At 34.2% G+C, this 19,585-nt stretch overlaps 1 pseudogene; it reads right to left on the minus strand.

Annotated features, from left to right (window-relative positions):
* Positions 1–18,564: 18,564 nt before the first annotated feature.
* Positions 18,565–19,585, minus strand: LOC148612765 (uncharacterized; annotated as a pseudogene).

The following is a 19,585-nucleotide window of genomic DNA, read 5'->3' on the forward strand; positions in this document are numbered from 1 at the left end:
GTAGTACTCAAGCTAAGAATCATGCAATTCTGTAATATGTGATACACCCCAAAAAAAGCTACACATTTTTACTTTTGTTATTCAGTTGCTTTATAGGTTTATATGGTGAAATGTATAATCATTTATTCCAATCTGTTTGATTATAATTCACTTTGAAAATCCAATGGTTTCTGTTGTATTTTAGTGTCATTTTCAGAGTTGTCTACCTTCATTTTGAATTCTACAGTACATTCTATATAATATATCTCTTATGAACAAGAGTTATATGGAAATCTACATGTTAATTTCTGTTTAGTATAAACTTTTAAACAATATCAAAAATAAAAATACGTAAGCTTTCCAACTATGAATCACATTTTGCATGATTCTTAGCCGGAGTACTACTAAAAAATGTATCCACCCTTCACCATAACTTTTGTTCCTTCTTGTACATGGTAAATATTCTAATGATACACATTGACTGGATAAGTAATTGTCTTAATTACTTCATCGTGGTTTGTATATACGACATTGACAACTGTCCAAACGCCTCCAAAGAAATGTTGCGTAGAGGTTAATGTTTGCAATACCTGGGTACGTTTGTTCTTTAAGTTTGTTTTTATGCAGCATTTTGATATTTGATTCTGTTTGGTTTTTTTTTTTGGGGGGGGGGACATGATCTAAAATGGTCGTTATATTAGTAGAATTAAGACAAATATAGTATGAATGTCAGATTTAAAAACACAAGTTACAAAAAATTGTTCCTGTGTTTGTGGGGTTGGGGGGGGGGGGGGGTCGGGTGTGTTCTGTTTACTTTCTTTTATGTTAGCTTTGCTTTCATTTTTCTTACATTGTATTTTGTTTTTGGTTTTTGTATTGTTTTTGTGTTTTTGTTGTTTGTTTGTTTTTTTTTTTGTTTTTGTTTTTTTTGTACTTTTTGCGCTTATGGACCCCACAAGTAATATATATATTTCACAGTTTTGGGGGTAAAATAATAAAAAAACAAGTGCTCATGGACCCTACAAGTAACTCGCAACGAATTTCGCGTATAGTACATTCACCTTGTCTGACCTTCTATGATTATCAAAAGATCACACTTACATCAGAGAAATTCCATCCCAATCTGATGTTCAGGTATTTATGAGGGATTTTCTTCCCAACAGTATTAAAAATATAAAGAGTTTATTACATTAAGTTCGACTTTGAAAAGGTTATCACCGAGGTAATTATGACTAAATCATGCCTATAATAACATTCCTTTTAATTATGGATGATCAAAGACTTATCTTCCAGTGACAACTCTTACGAACGCATTCTCTACATAAATACAAAAAGTTTCCACTGAACTGACCTAAGTTTCCACTGCCGACCACATATTCATCTTCCAATATTTTTGACCAATGATATGAATCCAAATCTCTGCCATGATACTTTGGCATTGGATAGTACTCCCACGTACAAACAAGATAAATTAGTATTTACAAACATTGTTACCACTATCAAAACGCTGATGCATACGATCATTGTTACCACTATCAAAACGCTGATGCATACGATCATTAGTTTGTTACCTTGAATCAATTAATAGAACGAGGCTAATATAACTCACTTAGTGCCTAGATGAACAAACTTCTGTCATTCGTTTGCACATATTAAATATGCAATTAACACAGTTTTCACGGCATAACACTAAATATAATGAATTCCATTAAGGTTCATGTAAAAACTTGGCCATTGATAAATATCTTTGTACTGAGCGTTATTTTATAAAAAAAAAGTGTTGAATTTATTTGGACATTTAAATAAAGTTTGATTCCTTTGTTTCAAATTTTTTTGTTTACAGTTTTTCGTAAATTTCTGGACATGGAAACCCTTTGGTTCAGAGTTTGTCAAATGATTGATTATGTTGGTACAATTTTGTGGACACAAGATCAAAGATGGATAAGAGTTAGTCGTTTTTGCTGTTTCTACTCTGAGCTGAACAGTTGCAGATCCAGAAATTCTGAAAAAGAGAGCAGACTGGCCAATTGGAGGCCCGATTGAGTGATTTCCTTTTTTCAATATAATCTACATGAATATTTTAACATAAGTAACTATCCTCACTTATATCCGCCTTTGCTGAAAGCTAGACAGTGCTTGACGGTTTATTGTACGTTGTATTAATTGTTCTATTTTCATTCGCCCTGCTCAGCTCTGGTTTGGTACCACGGATGTTTCTAGAAGGTTTATTCTTATGTTTGCTTTAGGAGGTTTCTACTTTTCCTTGATTTCTTGGTATTGATGTGACCTCTCATTTGTCAAAAGTGGGTCCAACTTTGCAGGGCGGTTGTGAAATGGACTTTTTTTATGTTAAGCATTGAAAAATACAAAGAAAGCAGTATGTGTATTCACAATATTGATAGCTCAATAAACTAACAAGCATATTTGTCATTTAGCATTATTACAAATAGTAAAATTAATATGATTCATATTTTTTCACAAATTTGGGCCATTTTGTAAATCTATGAATCCACAACTATTTGGTCTTCTGTTTGTTATGACAAAAACGTTCTATAAATAATTGTTTACACCTTTCTGCCAGACATATCCCAATACAATGAATACAGAATTATCAACACATTGTCATTACCCTGTTTTGAAACATTAATTTTACTGATTGATTGACGTAACTTAAGGGATGTAATACATTCAGGTATCAGACATGCATATGCATATAAAACTGTGCAGACAAGCCGAAAATAAATGATACTTGTCGTAATAGATTAGCCCACATTAGCTGTTCAAACTTAATTCCATATACAGACAATAATCTGGCATCGTGTTATTTATGGAGTGGATTATTGGAGTGGAATGAATGGCGTCGTACAGTGCATCAAGTTTAACTGAGGAGGTTTTCAACCTCTTGCGTGGACGGTACAATGTATATACTGACATCCCAATAAAAAGGAAGGATATCAAAGAGGAAAATCTACGGGCAAAATATTTTTAAAATTTATAAACCTTATGTCAGGTCAAGCAACAAGACAGACAAAAAATCAAAACAAACACTGGGACAAGCTGCAAAAAAAGTGAATGTGAACTCAGCTGTTTAGGAGGACGAGAACTAACAACTAGGTTTCATTATTATTATAGTTTAGATAACGTAAAGTTTCATGTGCTTGTACGTACCTGTATGCCCAAAAAACAGTGGAAACATTGCCAAATGGTATTGCTCACTAGTAGGTCAATATTATAGCTTGTCTGTATAGAATTAAAAAAATATCCAAAGGATAAAAAATAGATTACAAAAAGCTTAATCACCATAAAGATTGTCATTCCAAGACTTCATTCTATGACACCACTCTGTAAAATACAAGTTGCCCAAACATCTGAAAACAGAAAACGTGGCAAGTAGGATGTAATATGTTATTAAGCAGCTGTCTTTGTAAGAACCATGCAAAATCTTAAATGTGATACACCCCAAAAAAGGCTACATATTTTTATTTTTGTAATTAAGTTGTTTTATGGGTCTATACTATGAAACGAGTAATTATTCATTCAAATCTGCCTGCTCTTAGGAGATAATCAACATCGCAAATCCAGTAGATTCTATTGTATTTGAGCGTCATTTACAGAGTTATCTCCCTTAATTTTGAAATCTACAGTGCATTCTATATATTTTTTATCTCCTAAGAGCATGGGTAATATGAAAAACCACATGTTACTTTCTGTTTACTATGACATTTCAAACAAAATATCAAAAATTAAAATATGTAGGCTTTTTACCCATGAACCACATTTTGCATGATCATTAGCTGGAGTGCTACTTAAATAGTGAAAAAAAGAACGAATTCAGTACTTGCTGACTGGTGACATTTGAAAATAAAGTTACAGGTGCGGGGTTAAAACAGTTCGGGTTAAATGAAATTAAACATTATGGTGCATATAGAAGAAGCCTACAGCGTATTTTGGATGTTAAAATTTTAAAACAGGTTTCTACTTGTTCTCAATACGGTATAAAAGTCTATGACAGAATTTTTTTTTCTCTGCATCCGATTTGAAAAAAAAATATAAACGAAATTTTTAAGTATAGACAATGTTCAAGCACAAGATATTGTATAAACACAGTTATGTATATTTATAAAATAGCTTTGAAGCGTTGGCTGTCAATACGCGAACGCAAATAAGGTTAAGTGAATCCTAGATCAAAGGTAGATACGCTTAACTAACCAACACGAACAAACTCGCTAGTCATGCACCAGCTCACAAAATACGGAGGTACCCGTTGTTCGTAGGCCATCATCAAATATAGAGATGCTCGCTAATCATCGGGCCAGCACCATATACGGAGTAACTCATTAGTCATGCATGAGTCAGCACCAACTAAAATGTAACTAACTATAATGAGTCAACACTAAATACGGGGTACATTGTAACTTGCTAGTTATGGGCAAACACCAAACATGTACTTGTTGTGGTCATTTGGACCCAGTGTCGCTGTCCAGTGACCATGGAAACCAAACATCAAACGTTAATTGTGTAGTATGAAACCGTGAAGCAGTTTCCAGTTAATTCGTGGTATATGCCAGGTGTAAATTTATTCATTATCACAAATCTATTCATTCCTATAAAATATCACTAATTTTCGCTTCAACGAAGCCTTCATCTAGTTTATTTACCAGTAAATGGATTGTATAATATTGAAAGGTACAGTGCATATAAGTCCAAAGAATTATACCCAAAAAAATCGTCAATTACGTGCACGGTTCGATGAAGGTGAACGAACCCGGATTATCCTTGAACGTTGCTTTTTTAATGATTTTTTAATATACGGTTGATGTGATTCCATTTTGTTTGACGTTTTCTTCGTGGTTACATCTGAAATATTTACATCGCACTGAAAGTCACTGTTTTTTTTTTTCTTTTCAAGTGTAAGCTAGTATTGATTTAAATATAGGAAGGAAATGTCCATATTCAACTACTTGTGTCGACCCATCGATCCCTACCAGTTAAGGACCAGTTTCAACCGGTACGTTACCACCTAAATCACCTTTCAAACAAAGGAAATTCCTAACTGTGTCTGTGTTTGTTTGTTTGTTTGTTTGTTTTTGTTTTTGTTTTTGTTTTTGTTTGTTTTCAATGAAACATTAAAAGGATCATTCTGTTTTGGTTTCCACTGTGAATAAAATTTTCCATCCCAAATCCTTAGAATTTTACCTAAATTTTCTGTTTTGAAAAAGCGTGTTAAAGCGTGGCACATTTTCAATGAAACGCGCGTCAAAAATATGGGACTGGTCAACGTCTTTTGAAAACACTCCCAAGAAATATAAAAAAAAAAATGAAACGTACAAGTTTCTCTTATTTCATTTCTTTAATATTTTAGATATATATTGAAAGTATAGAAAATACACAGTGACCAATAAATGTGGACGTGGACTATATAGATCGTTCGAAGTTCATGAAACATCACGTGTAAAGCCGATTATCCAATGAGATAAGGGTGTTTTATATGCACAGTAACCACGGTCTGACATATCTCAGAAGAATTTGTGTAGACCTATATACAATAAAAAATATACACGTGGAGAAAGTATTTATTGGCACCGTACATGGTTTCCTGTCCGTCCGCGCCAAGAAATAAAAAAATGGTGATCATGGCCGTTTTTGTTAATCATACCCTGGAAACCAAACACGAGCAACGGTGTTTGTTGGCACCGTGCAAATGTTCACTATCGTTCTTACCAAGAAATATAAAACAAAATTCTATGATGTCCCGTGATGGCGGTTGTTTTTGTAATAATTCCCAGAAAACTATACATGGGTGATAAGATTATTCTGGCTTCGTTTTATATTTGAAACAGTCGTTATAAGAGCTTTCAATATACAGAAGTTACTTTATGTCAGACTATTACTTCAGTTGACTAAAACAGGTTTCTACTTGTTCTCAATACGGTATAAAAGTCCATGACAGAATTCTTTTTTTTCTGCATCCAATTTGAAAAAAAAAATATAAACGAAATTTTTAAGTATAGACAATGTTCAAGCACAAGATATTGTATAAACACAGTTATGTATATTTATAAAATAGCTTTGAAGCGTTGGCTGTCAATACGCGAACGCAAATAAGGTTAAGTGAATCCTAGATCAAAGGTAGATACGCTTAACTAACCAACACGAACAAACTCGCTAGTCATGCACCAGCTCACAAAATACGGAGGTACCGTTGTTCGTAGGCCATCATCAAATATAGAGATGCTCGCTAATCATCGGGCCAGCACCATATACGGAGTAACTCATTAGTCATGCATGAATCAGCACCAACTAAAATGTAACTAACTATAATGAGTCAACACTAAATACGGGGTACATTGTAACTTGTTAGTTATGGGCAAACACCAAACATGTACTTGTTATGGTCATTTGGACCCAGTGTCGCTGTCCAGTGACCATGGAAACCAAAAATCAAACGTTAATTGTGTAGTATGAAACCGTGAAGCAGTTTCCAGTTAATTCGTGGTATATGCCAGGTGTAAATTTATTCATTATCACAAATCTATTCATTCCTATAAAATATCACTAATTTTCGCTTCAACGAAGCCTTCATCTAGTTTATTTACCAGTAAATGGATTGTATAATATTGAAAGGTACAGTGCATATAAGTCCAAAGAATTATACCAAAAAATTCGTCAATTACGTGCACGGTTCGATGAAGGTGAACGAACCCGGATTATCCTTGAACGTTGCTTTTTTAATGATTTTTTAATATACGGTTGATGTGATTCCATTTTGTTTGACGTTTGCTTCGTGGTTACATCTGAAATATTTACATCGCACTGAAAGTCACTGTTTTTTTTTCTTTTCAAGTGTAAGCTAGTATTGATTTAAATATAGGAAGGAAATGTCCATATTCAACTACTTGTGTCGACCCATCGATCCCTACCAGTTAAGGACCAGTTTCAACCGGTACGTTACCACCTAAATCACCTTTCAAACAAAGGAAATTCCTAACTGTGTCTGTGTTTGTTTGTTTGTTTGTTTTTGTTTTTGTTTTTGTTTGTTTTCAATGAAACATTAAAAGGATCATTCTGTTTTGGTTTCCACTGTGAATAAAATTTTCCATCCCAAATCCTTAGAATTTTACCTAAATTTTCTGTTTTGAAAAAGCGTGTTAAAGCGTGGCACATTTTCAATGAAACGCGCGTCAAAAATATGGGACTGGTCAACGTCTTTTGAAAACACTCCCAAGAAATATAAAAAAAAATGAAACGTACATGTTTCTCTTATTTCATTTCTTTAATATTTTAGATATATATTGAAAGTATAGAAAATACACAGTGACCAATAAATGTGGACGTGGACTATATAGATCGTTCGAAGTTCATGAAACATCACGTGTAAAGCCGATTATCCAATGAGATAAGGGTGTTTTATATGCACAGTAACCACGGTCTGACATATCTCAGAAGAATTTGTGTAGACCTATATACAATAAAAAATATACACGTGGAGAAAGTATTTATTGGCACCGTACATGGTTTCCTGTCCGTCCGCGCCAAGAAATAAAAAAATGGTGATCATGGCCGTTTTTGTTAATCATACCCTGGAAACCAAACACGAGCAACAGTGTTTGTTGGCACCGTGCAAATGTTCACTATCGTTCTTACCAAGAAATATAAAACAAAATTCTATGATGTCCCGTGATGGCGGTTGTTTTTGTAATAATTCCCAGAAAACTATACATGGGTGATAAGATTATTCTGGCTTCGTTTTATATTTGAAACAGTCGTTATAAGAGCTTTCAATATACAGAAGTTACTTTATGTCAGACTATTACTTCAGTTGACTAAAACAGGTTTCTACTTGTTCTCAATACGGTATAAAAGTCTATGACAGAATTCTTTTTTTTCTGCATCCGATTTGAAAAAAAATATAAACGAAATTTTTAAGTATAGACAATGTTCAAGCACAAGATATTGTATAAACACAGTTATGTATATTTATAAAATAGCTTTGAAGCGTTGGCTGTCAATACGCGAACGCAAATAAGGTTAAGTGAATCCTAGATCAAAGGTAGATACGCTTAACTAACCAACACGAACAAACTCGCTAGTCATGCACCAGCTCACAAAATACGGAGGTACCGTTGTTCGTAGGCCATCATCAAATATAGAGATGCTCGCTAATCATCGGGCCAGCACCATATACGGAGTAACTCATTAGTCATGCATGAGTCAGCACCAACTAAAATGTAACTAACTATAATGAGTCAACACTAAATACGGGGTACATTGTAACTTGCTAGTTATGGGCAAACACCAAACATGTACTTGTTATGGTCATTTGGACCCAGTGTCGCTGTCCAGTGACCATGGAAACCAAAAATCAAACGTTAATTGTGTAGTATGAAACCGTGAAGCAGTTTCCAGTTAATTCGTGGTATATGCCAGGTGTAAATTTATTCATTATCACAAATCTATTAATTCCTATAAAATATCACTAATTTTCGCTTCAACGAAGCCTTCATCTAGTTTATTTACCAGTAAATGGATTGTATAATATTGAAAGGTACAGTGCATATAAGTCCAAAGAATTATACCAAAAAATTCGTCAATCACGTGCACGGTTCGATGAAGGGGAACGAACCCGAATTATCCTTGAACGTTGCTTTTTTAATGATTTTTAATATACGGTTGATGTGATTCCATTTTGTTTGACGTTTGCTTCGTGGTTACATCTGAAATATTTACATCGCACTGAAAGTCACTGTTTTTTTTTCTTTTCAAGTGTAAGCTAGTATTGATTTAAATATAGGAAGGAAATGTCCATATTCAACTACTTGTGTCGACCCATCGATCCCTACCAGTTAAGGACCAGTTTCAACCGGTACGTTACCACCTAAATCACCTTTCAACCAAAGGAAATTCCTAACTGTGTCTGTGTTTGTTTGTTTGTTTGTTTTTGTTTTTGTTTGTTTTTGTTTTTGTTTGTTTTCAACGAAACATTAAAAGGATCATTCTGTTTTGGTTTCCACTGTGAATAAAATTTTCCATCCCAAATCCTTAGAATTTTACCTAAATTTTCTGTTTTGAAAAAGCGTGTTAAAGCGTGGCACATTTTCAATGAAACGCGCGTCAAAAATATGGGACTGGTCAACGTCTTTTGAAAACACTCCTAAGAAATAAAAAAAAATGAAACGTTCAATTCCTATAGTAACATTTCATATGTTTCTCTTATTTCATTTCTTTAATATTTTAGATATATATTGAAAGTATAGAAAATACACAGTGATCAATAAATGTGGACGTGGACTATATAGATCGTTCGAAGTTCATGAAACATCACGTGTAAAGCCGATTATCCAATGAGATAAGGGTGTTTTATATGCACAGTAACCACGGTCTGACATATCTCAGAAGAATTTGTGTAGACCTATATACAATAAAAAATATACACGTGGAGAAAGTATTTATTGGCACCGTACATGGTTTCCTGTCCGTCCGCGCCAAGAAATAAAAAAATGGTTATCTGGTGATCATGGCCGTTTTTGTTAATCATACCCTGGAAACCAAACACGAGCAACAGTGTTTGTTGGCATCGTGCAAATGTTCACTATCGTTCTTACCAAGAAATATAAAACAAAATTCTATGATGTCCCGTGATGGCGGTTGTTTTTGTAATAATTCCCAGAAAACTATACACGGGTGATAAGATTATTCTGGCTTCGTTTTATATTTGAAACAGTCGTTATAAGAGCTTTCAATATACAGAGGTTACTTTATGTCAGACTATTACTTCAGTTGACTCAAACTTTCAAGAAATACTTGTTATTAGTTTGTTTTCCCGAGTGGCGGATCCAGAGTTTTAGATAAGGGGCTCCAAAAAAAATCTTGACAGGATCACCGTCGAGGATCACGAAGTGATCCGAATTTGCTAGGGGGTTTTGGGGCATGCCAAATTTTTCAACATTTTTTAATTGTCCCGGCCCCCTGGATCCACCACTGTTTCCTTAAATCCAAGTTCTAGAAACAAAAATTTAATGCAAATTTGTTTACCTCAGCCATGTTTCAGAAACAGCAACATTTAATGCCAAATTAGATTAGGTACAAATCATGTACATGTGAAATACTTGTATACAGTTTGTTCACCAGTCTTTGCGATCAAACAAAAACGTTTTGGATCCTACAAATCTGCTTGTTGCGAACTGTTATTTTCCATTACGTCTTTATGACCGAACAAAAAACGTTTCGGATCCTACAAATCTGCTTGTTGCGAACTGTTATTTTCCTAAATACTACTCACGATTTTTTTTTCTATATCTCCAGGAAAGAGATAGCAGAGACAAACAAATAACGATATCAAAGGGCTGGAAAAAGAAAGAGAACTAACGTAAACTAAGCGTAAAACATCCTGCATAATGATGGGGTGTAGTAAAATTAGTATAGTGTCATAGGGTGAAAAGAAGTTCAAGAAAAAAGGAGCCAATGGCTCATTTTTACCAAAATTTTGCACGAAATTAAAAACTATTCAACACTATGGGACCCGACTCCTGGAACTCCTTACCACCTTCTACCCACCAAAGTAAATATTATTACACAACAGTAAATAATGATATTTCAAATTATTTCCTGAAGAAATAATTGAATAATATGAGTCTAGCAAGCATCATAGACAACTATATTTTGCATCTCCGCAAACATATTCAATACCAAAGTAAAAGATAATAAAATATATTTACTTTGGAAAATAAGAGTTCAACGACCGTGTATTGATAAATATTTTTATATACATTACAGGTGTATCCAAACAAAACAATGTTTTGGGTACATAACAACTTGTGTAGAACATATTAACCATACTCATTAACCAAGATGATGATTGATGTTTCCAATATGTATTTTTATCACTCAGATCTAAAGACCGAGTGAAGTAGTATGACAGTCTGTTTTTTTTTTGTTTTTGTTTTTTTTTTACATCTTTCATTTTTTGCTCATTCACTCGTTCCTTCGTTATTTTGTTAATTGTTGCATTTTTGTTGGTTGTTTTTTAATTAGATTTTTTTTTTTTTTTTTTTTTTTTTTTTTTTTTTTTGCTTTGTAAAGGGATTATCTTGCGACTGTCTACCTTTGTCGAAGACTTATTAGCTGCCTTGTAAGGTACTAATTTGCTCATTAAAATTTGCTTATGAAATTATGTCTCTCTTATTGATCTTGTTTTGGCAAAAAATATAGACTTGTACAAGCATCTATCTTTAAATGCAAGAACAAGTGAAAAAGTTGAAATAAGATAGCAAATCTACTTATTGTTGCGGATTCAAAGATTTTCTGTGTCATACTTCAGTGGTTTTGGAATACAAAGAAAGATAACTCTAATCAGTTTACAATCTACTGTAGACGTCGATATGCAAGTCCTAAAAGCAAATAAATTTTAACCGTAAGTACTGACCGTGTAAAGGAGGTCATAAATATGTTCTTCATTACAAATGAGAGTATGATACTTTTAATATTGATTAAACCAGGGAGTGTATATCCAACTGGCAATGGTATATTATTAACAATTGAGAAATTTTAAACACCACAAGACGAGAGCTGGTATATAATTACATTTAAAATTTGAATATTATTTAACTGTATTTAATTTTAATATTTTGTTGCATTTTGCGATATCAATATTATGCAACATAAATGTATATTTAATATGCATGCTGTAACATTAATGCCATACAGTATGTAACATAAGCTAGGTGTAAAGATCACGCGATTGTATTCAATAATGACAAGAAATTTAACTGATTAACTAGAAAAATTATGAGAAAAGCTCACTTGGTGATTCTTCCGCTCCCCTTCCTAGAATTCATAATGGAAACACCACAAGTCGTTCAGGTGGTGCAAAATTGCATCATGTGTTTTCAACAGTGTGAAAGATTCAGCCGTTTTAGAGGAGTTGCGGATTAGCACAGAGGACGGACGAACAGCATGGTCACTATAGCAACCGATTTTCAAGCAGGGGTAAACATATATATGTTTTGTGTATGATTTCTCTTCTGTATTGCTGTGTCATAAAAAGATTAATTTAAGGAGGTAGACCCAGTGTAAGGGACACAACTCTTGAAATCAGTGATATATTTGCATCATATTCAATTTCACCAGAACCTATCAAGCATTAAATTGAAACGGAATGAAATCAGTCCAAGTTACTTTGATGCTTGCATGAAATTGGTGTAAAATGCTTAATGCAAACGTTTCAATGATTTGAAATTCCCTTACCCTTGGTCTACCTCCTTAATTAAGCTGAAGTAAATCGGTTGATTTGTAAGTCCGGACCTATAGAAAAATTGAGTTATCAAGTATAACATTGACAAACATTGGGTATTCAAGTAAATTACATAAAAATTCAATAATCTTATTTCTTATGTTCAACATTACTAGCAGTTGATGAATGTGTGACTAAATTTTAGGCCAAATGAAGGATAGTTACAAAGGAGGATAATGCAGGCCTCACGCGGTCGCTTGGTCATTGAGAGAAAAAAAACATGAAATTTCATGATGATAAGTTCTTTCTATCCCGAAGTCACGATCAAGAGGCCCGTAATTTTCACTGTATATTGTTATTTAACAATTTAACCTATTGTTATAAACTACAAACACGATTACTTTCGTTTCTTTGTTTTGTTTTGTTGTGTTTTGTTTTTTGGTTTGTTTTTTTTGGGGGGGAGAGGTGGGGTGGGGCGGGTGATTTTGTTTGTTTTGTTCCCTTTTGGTTTGTTTTGTATTTTTGTCGATAGGTGATTTAAGCCAACATTTAATCTTAAAAACAACATTTTACTAAAAGCATAATTTTTTTACTGCTTGTATGTTAATATGTTCTATTGTACTATCTTAGCAGGTTCTGAACGACCGCCCCTTGATGATCTCAACATTGTAGTGATGTAAGTTCCTCGCTGCTGTGCACAAAAAATGAGAACTACTGCTGATGAGAAATTATATTTCTTGCGCTATTATTTCCTGTTAATATATTATAATAAATTATATATTTGTTTTTCTATCTACTTATGAAACCGCCCTCATTACACTTGACACTACATACTGTAATAAGATCCTATATTGCACATATTCTTATTTATTTCCTTGTGTATTCTATATTGTTCACTGAAAATGCATCTTTGTATTGACAATTGAATTATGATGCCTATGTATCTTGCCTGATAAGGGCCCGTGATTGGTAAATGAAAATATTGTCTAATGTCTATAGTGTTTATCTTACGTAGCGTAGTGATGGAATCTCCAGAGTATAAAGTTACAACCAAAACTATTGCTAAGATGATATTACAACCTAATTGTCTTCAATGACTGCCCACTTTGGAATTATAACAGCAGCAGACAATGAGTGTGGATCCAGGGGATGCAGGGGTGGCACCGGCCCCCTTTTTATTGGAAAATATGTCATTTTGATGTGTTAAATTGACAAAAATGGCAAATAGGCACCCCTTTTCTTAGAAACCCAGCTGACACCCCTCCTGCCCGAAATGTCATGACCCGCCCCTGAACAGACACGTGCTAGTAATTCTTGTGAGTTATAGTGTGTAGAATTACCCTTATGAAATATACGACCTAATTTGAATATCAACGGTTTCTTCGTAATTAGGGCGGGTCGATGTGGGAGCGTAATGGGCGTACACCCTCCTTTTTAAAGAAAAATACAAACAAAAACCGTCGTAATCTGATAAATATTACAATTTATAATATTTATTCATTAAACATGTCCAAATCTGGTTTCCTTTTACACCGATTCTCGTAATTAAATAGCCTCCCCTTCATCAAATCCTGGATAGCCCCTGAATCATTAAGAAGGTAGAGTTTTCGCAGCAATATGATGAACTTGTCTAACCTTCCTAACACTAATGCATTGATATAATGGTACTGGAAATACTAAATAGGTGAACTAAATCATCATCAAATTTAATTTGCGTATCATCGGTCATTTTAGTATGACCAAAAGTGTGTCAGTATTTTATCTGATACTTGTTAAGTTGTACGAAGCCAGTTCCGGTTTTTTTCGTACCGCGCAAGACACGTACAATTAGCCTTCTGGAACAGGGTTTTGTTGCTACAAGAATGAAGTCATCACTACAGAAGTTTTATGGTCTTCATTACGAACTCGTGGGTCGTTACGGTTTATCTATCTGCATCTTGAGAACTGATTTGTTCAAAGTTTCATAATTTTTCTTTCCTCTTCCATGGACTTCACTTTTCATGGCGTTTCTAGAAAAGCAGAGGAAGCTTACCATATCGGTGCACCTGGTCCATACTCCTATTTTTTAGTGGAATCCGAGTTACTTGGTATGTATTATTTTGTTTATTTTATGTTTTTTGTTGTTTGTATCTGTTTTCCACGTCTGGCCTTTGTCCCTGGATTACATTCTTTTTATTTCCGCTAGAGTTTGGTTCCCTTGATTATTCTTTAGCCAATTCTGACCAGATTGAATTGTTCAGCGTGATGAGATTGATATCTGATCAAATTTTCGTTGGAATTATTGACCTTTTTCGACGTTTTATCCCTATTTTGAATGTTATTTCTTTCAAAAATATTCTCCTCTGAAACTACCCATTCAAATTGAACAAAACTTGGTATGAATATTTCTTCTACATCGACCTGATGTGGGATTGTTTATCTGACGAAAAACATGACCGCTGTTACTAAAAATAGAACAAAAGGGTCAGTCAGAAGTTTTTTCTCATATATCTCCAAAACCATTAGGTTTAGCCAAATTCTTTCCATTGCCGAAATAATGATTATTATAAGGCCTACAAAGTTGACTCCTCGTAAGAGTTATTGCCCCTGAAAGGCGAAAAGTAACGGTTTTTAATACAGTTTTTAGTCAATATTTTGAAAACTATAATAGATGGAAAGAAATTTTAAATTGATGAAATGATCGTTATGATAAGTCCCATCGAAGTCTTTTTGAGTCGAAATTGACAGACAACTCCGTGTTAGAATATTGCTATTGATTTGCAACAATTAAACCTGGTGAGTGATTCTGGCTCCTGGGGGCCTCTTGTTCACCTTTAATTGAATTTCAAACTTTGTACTATATTCTGCCCAAAGCAGTTGTTTTGTAAGTCCCTAGTCAAAAACTAATATTATGTACACACTTGCCCAACATGAACATATATCAACATGCACCGGTCGCATCATGCTACGCACCGCAGAGCTCTATTTCTTTCTTCCAACATACACTTTGACAAAGCCCACCATTTTTTTATACGACCGTAAAAAGTGTCCGGTTGTATAATTGTATATAACGTTGTTGTTGTCGTCGTCCGTAGACACTTTGTATAACTTGAATATTGGTCGATAGTCATAAAGTAAAATAAAATATCAAGATTCCAAACCACACAGAAAAATTGGTATAGATTTTGGGGGTTATGTTATCAAAAATTTAAGAAGAAGAGCAAAAAAGAAGCACATCGTAGAATTTACCTATTTAACTCAAGTTAAGCATAGTAAAGTCTATGGTATTGTTCCACAAAATTCTATACCCCAATATTCAGACTGGTTTTAATTATGGGGGGTTAGACTTTTTTGGAAGAAAGGGTGGGGCAGAAACAAGCATTTTTATGCCTAGACAATGACTTGACTATTAGTAAATGGATCTTTTTGAAATACATTTAGATGTGCCATACCACCAAAGGAAGGCTGGGGTTGATTTTATGGGGTTTTGACTTGAACCTTTTTTGAATAAGTAGCCAAAATGGGGTCTGGAAGAAGCAATGTTCCTATGATTGGACACTAATATGGAAAAAAAGTGAATATATCACTTTGAAATGGTAATAGAAGGTGCAATATCACAAAAGGAAGACAGGGATTGATTTAAGGGATTGTGGCTTAAACCAAGTAAAATATAGGGACCAGAAAAAAGTAAGTTTTTTCTGAATTCTGGTTAATAAGTTCAATGCAATGGGTTAAATTGAAATTGTACAATAAGCTGTCATATCCCCAAAGGAAGGTTTGGATCAATTTTGGAGGTTTGACTTGAACCATTTAAGAAGAAGGAGTCAAAAAGTGACCACTTCGATTCTTAACCAGTGTCAAATATCTATCAAAGCTGTATCCAGTTTGAATGAACTGCGTCTATACTTGCCACAACTGTTCAGGGTTCGACCTCTGCGGTCGTATTAAGCTGTGCCCTTCGAAGCAATTTGTTAACGATATTTTCACCAAATTTGGTCCATCGATTAACAACTTTGTGGACATTTGCAGGATGAGGCTGTCAAGGATTTGTAATTATCTAGCGATTATCTCCCTTTACTTGGTATTTTTAAACAAAGTTTTGAAGATACAATACCACTATTCAGGCATAAAAGGTTTTAGTTATGAGGCTGCAAAGAATTTTATCGTTTAATTTGAAAGTTATGTCCCTTTCAAAGATTTTTTTTAAATTAACATATATACGAAATTTTTACATAGAAAATTAATCTTGAAAACTGTTGCTTGCACATAAACAGATGACTTTATAAATAAATTGTTAACAAACTAGACGAGAGTTATATTCCTTGAAATATTATACTTAAACATAGGCGAATCCAAGGGGGAGGGGGTCTTATGACTTTGAAAACTTATGAAAATAAGGACCATGTGAGCTTTTTCCATCACTTGGCGTCCGCCGACGTCGCCTGTAAACAATTCATATTTAAATAAAACTCCTGTGGAAATACTGAACAGAATTATATGAAACTTTGCACGGATGTTTCCTTGGGGATATCTTGCATACAAAACATGGCCGCCGATTTAGAACCACAGGAATCAAGTCATCGATTTCCTGATATATCTAAAAATCTATATGAGATATTCGAAAATAACAGTAACCGTTCTTCTTCAGCTTGAAGAGCTCAACGAAAGTCTTTGTCTGATGAATTTTTGTAAGAGTTATTGCCTTTGAAAGGTGAAAACTGACGGCTTTTGCAATTTTCAACCAACTCTTGAAAACTATAATGGATTGGAAAAAGCTTTTCAATTGATGAAATGATCCTTACGATAAGGCGTACAAAAGTTTTATTGGGTTAAAGTTGTCGGAAAACTCTTTGTCGGAGTTATTGCCCTTGAAAGGAGAAAAATGACGGTTTTTGCAGTTTTCAGCCGACATCTTGAAAATTGTAAAAGATAAGATACAAATTTTATTCGTTGAAATGATCTAATTGATAAGGCCTACAGAATTGTCTCTCAAATTAAAATTGTCTGACGCCTCCTTGTTGGTTTTTTGTAGTTTTCAGCCAATATCTTGAAAACTACCATGGGTATAAAAAACTGTCAATTGATCACATGATTTTGATGATGAGGCCTACACGAGTCTTCATCAAATCAAAATCGTCTGACGACTCCACGTTAGTTATTGCTCTTCTATGACATATTTTATATCCCCCCCCAATTTAAGCAAATATCATGAAAACTATGATAGATAAAAATACCTATTAATTGATGAAATGATCTTTATAATAAGGCCTTCTAAAGCCAAATGGGTCATCAGTTGTCGAACGACACATTGTTAGAGTAATTGCCCTTGAAGGGCAAACATTGAACCAGAAGAGCGATTCATACTCCTGTTGTGTATATGTGCATTGCATAAAAACGTGTAAACAAGTATTTTTTGCGGGCCCCTCTGCCCCCTTCTTTTCCAGTAGGTCTCTGTTTGCAATAATTTCCTACTTTCAGATGTTTAATTGCTTGAATGACGGTGTCTATTTAAATGACGACAGAGTTTACGCTCCATTGTTACCTAATTAATAGATGAATTCATTTAGCAAATTTGGAATTTACCTTGGCCTATTCCAGTTCAACAAGGTCAGAGGTCACAGTTTACTCGCCATAAGTGGTTGTATACACTTTACTTCCATATCTCAAACACTAATAAATATAGGCATAATTAATCAAATATATATCATATTACCGATAGGCCAGTGAGCATAGTGGACACCGGATTTTATTTTATTTGTACAAGTAATATACAATAAAATACATTTGTAACATGAATCTTCTTTTTTCCTTTGATCTTTTTATGGAATAACATAGAGACGACAAGCATGTACCAAAATGTATGCTCTAAATTGAAGCAACCAAATAATATTGCATGAAAGGTCACATGGGCCTATATAATGCAATGAGGAAACAGCCATGAAATAACCAAAACACTAAAACCAATATTGCATGGGTAAGCTCCGCCTCTTTGGGAAAAGATTACGCCTACAAAAAGGCACACATACAAATGTCAATTTTATTAGGTTTCGGGCCAAAAAAGGGGGTCCATGCCCCGAATAGTTGTGTTTAAAAGCCTTCAAAAAGACAATTAGCGTAAATCAGTCTAATTCAATTAAAAAATACACACCTGAGAGAGAACCAAATCATCGCTTTCTACATTTTCAATGTCAAGCCAATCTGGTAGAGAGAATGCGTCTGCCATACTGCCTACTGTGCGGGTTATTAGAGTTTCCCGCCAAACGTTATTTTTTTCTGCACGGACTGTCATGGGCGTGTCATTCATGTTACAAATCATTTATAGCATTCGAAAGTTTATTTGTCTAACTCGGAATACTATGCTATAAATATAACATAATCTAAGATTTTACAAATTCTGGATTATCTAAAGAAGATTTGTTATTCTTTAAAACAATCTAATCCGGTTCTGTTTTGAAAGGTATTCTGTATCTGTTCTCGATAACATCAATAATATGTGTATTGCTAGTAATTGATTTCCATTTACCTATGTGTGATTTCAATTGACCCACAGGTGTGATAATAACCGTTTCGTCTCTCGTATTGTTTACGTTTTTTGACAAGTGTTCAGTTTTGTCATCATGAATACAAGCATTTGAACATTGTGTGTATTGACTCTCATTCTTGATCGACTTGTTAAAATTATTTTCATGTTTCATATCACCAGACAAATTAGAAAAAAAAACTATGATAAAATTTAAAGTTACTTATCTTTTTCTTTTCAGGACAGTCATCGGCCCAATGACCTCTCTTGCCACAAGTAAAGCATCTCCCTGGTTTCCAGGATGTTTTATTGTCGTCTTTTTCTTTTGAGTAAGGAACTATCCTGTTACTCTTCAGTTTCTTTGTCTTTTCAGCTTTCTGTTTTCGCTCGGCCCTGTTTTGTGCTCTGATCATCTTCTTTTCGTCTTCCGAATCCTCGGCTATAGGATTGGCAACATATTCCGACACTACTTTCCATCCTAACTCCGATGAATCGGCCAATTTAATCAGCTTTTGTCTCTCTCGAATTCAATGCATACCATCTACGATTTTCTGTTTAGCGGTTTGTACTGATTCGACACTCAAATCCGGTCCCTCGAGTTTAGCGTCAGACTCCTTTAACTTAAGTAACATTTTTGCTTCGTGTCTGTATTGGTTTTCGTTTCCTTTCCTTCTGAACGTATAACTGTCACCAATTGTCTGTTCTATTTTAGTCATTTGTGACTGTGAGATGTCTTGTTGTGACTGTTTAATGTTAGTTTGGAAAGCGGACAATCTACTATCCAATAATGTAGAAAAGTTCCCGAGTAAATCTTGTTGAGCATTCGCGACGGCACTTTTAACTTCCGCGGAAATGGCTTCCTTAATCGTGGTGTCCAT

Source organism: Perna viridis, chromosome 7 (assembly GCF_037379345.1).
Source record: "Perna viridis isolate PV_CMFRI_1.1 ecotype Kerala chromosome 7, ASM3737934v1, whole genome shotgun sequence".
Lineage (NCBI taxonomy): Eukaryota > Metazoa > Mollusca > Bivalvia > Mytilida > Mytilidae > Perna > Perna viridis.